This window comes from Octopus bimaculoides, chromosome 28 (genome assembly GCF_001194135.2).
Source record: "Octopus bimaculoides isolate UCB-OBI-ISO-001 chromosome 28, ASM119413v2, whole genome shotgun sequence".
NCBI lineage: Eukaryota > Metazoa > Mollusca > Cephalopoda > Octopoda > Octopodidae > Octopus > Octopus bimaculoides.
The window spans coordinates 581,757-582,771 of record NC_069008.1 but is presented as its reverse complement, the minus strand read 5'-3'; positions in this window follow the sequence as shown (position 1 = coordinate 582,771).

Sequence of the window (1,015 nt, the reverse complement as noted above, 5' to 3'; positions counted from 1 at the left end):
GGTGTTCAGCTGATCAAAGAAGCAGGGGAAATAACCTCTGCACAGAGCCGCATCGCGGAACAGAAAAAGCGAGGGCACTCGGTGGAGATTGGGTCTGTTGCACGTTCCTTTAAAACAACTTTGATGTGAAAGGAATTATAATTATTAACTGTTCATTAAATCGCCCCCCCCCAGTATTTAAAGAACTTCATTTTATAAATTCCTTGGAGGATATATAAAAAAGAAAAAAAATCAGCCTCGGCTGATTTTAACTCGGAATGTTTAGAGCGGCGGAGCTAAAGATTTACTACATTTAATTTTAATATATTAATATAGTGGTTTTAATCTTAATCATCCATTGTAAGCAGCCCTTAGTGCGAAGACTTGTCGAAACGGGAAAGGAAAGAAGGAAAAACAAACAAACCGGCCCAGCTGTTCAGAAAGTTGGGCTGGAGATGTTCACGAATTGCAGTGACGCCGGACGAACCACGTGGGAATTCTCATAGCAGACCTTTCTCTCTTTCTCTATCTATCTATCTATTTATCTATCTATCTATCCATCTGTCTCTATCTGTCTGTCTATCTATCCATCTGTCTCTCTATCTCTATCTGTCTGTCTACCTGTCTATCTACCTGTCTGTCTCTCTCTTTCTCTCTCCCTGTCCCTTTTTTGTGGAATCCTGCTTTATGCATCCCGTTTAATCCCTAATCTTTTTGATGTTTTGGAATTTTCAGGAAATTTTTGTGAATTTGTATTTACACAGGAATTTAAAAAACTATGAAAAAGAATAAAAAAATTAATTTTCCGAAATTAAAAAAAAAACAATTTTTTTTTTTTTGGTTAATTTTTTTGAATTTTCCTTTTCGCATCACACTTTAAAATACGGACATTTGACCATTAAAGAACGGAATGGAAAAACTTCAATACACAGACTGACAACCAAACGAAGAGGGGTGGGTATCAAGTGGTCATAAGACGTGCTAAAAATAACAGCTAAACAAGCCTTAAATCATATTTCGTGTGCAAGATTCTTGA